Source organism: Cibotium barometz, chromosome 8 (assembly GCF_041138505.1).
Source record: "Cibotium barometz isolate CiBa-2024 chromosome 8, ASM4113850v1, whole genome shotgun sequence".
NCBI lineage: Eukaryota > Viridiplantae > Streptophyta > Polypodiopsida > Cyatheales > Cibotiaceae > Cibotium > Cibotium barometz.
In genome coordinates, this window is record NC_141053.1 from 16672643 (window position 1) to 16673470 (window position 828).

Genomic DNA, 828 nt, shown 5'->3' on the forward strand with positions numbered 1-828 from the left:
GGGCTGGAAGAGTTTATGGACTGTTTTATGGCTGAGCTTGAGGCTATGTGCATGGACCAATTAGATGCATATTCAAGGCCTCACGAATGCACTGTCTCGGTTGATTAGAGGAGATAATAGTGTGGTGTTTTTGGGGCACAACTTCGCACAAGGCTGTGTGTAACCTCTATGCTAAGAGGTCCAGAGGATTGGAAGATTGGACATGCAAACATACAAGCCATGAATGGCCATGATGTACTCATTTAAACTCTTCCAATTAATTTGAATAAAGAAATATCGAGAGGGCCGCCAAGCTTTGGGGCCAACAGGTGTCCTTCTTCTTTTCGCATCAGGAGAACCTCCTCGAAACTAGTCTACCGTGTGCTACACGCATGCAAGACTAGTTTCGAGGCTTGGGGAAGCTTGGAGCTAGGCAAGCTGATTGGCGAGCTGAGTTAGGGATATACTAACGAGCGGGCACCCAAGTAAGGACAGGCGGGTGCCCAAGTGTGGACGCCCGATGACCGGCCAAGAGCCTATAAAAGGGTGGCCAAGGTTAGTTATTGGGAGATAGAGAGTCTCGCGAGTTTGTGAGAGCTCTATGGTCTTGGAGCCTGGATCTAGTGCAGACGTGCACCTGCTTTATGCAGCCGAGGACAGCAACAATCTCGAGGCCCGCAAGTGTAGCTTCATGGATATGGGACGTCGCAAGGAGTAGATTGGTCGGTACGTCAACTTAGTTAGCTCAGCTCTCGTGGCTCGATGGGGACAACCAAGACTGTGGGCTTGCCCACGGCTATCATGGTTGGGAGGTGAGTCAGGCCTGCACCCCCTTGTGGTTTGTTTGTT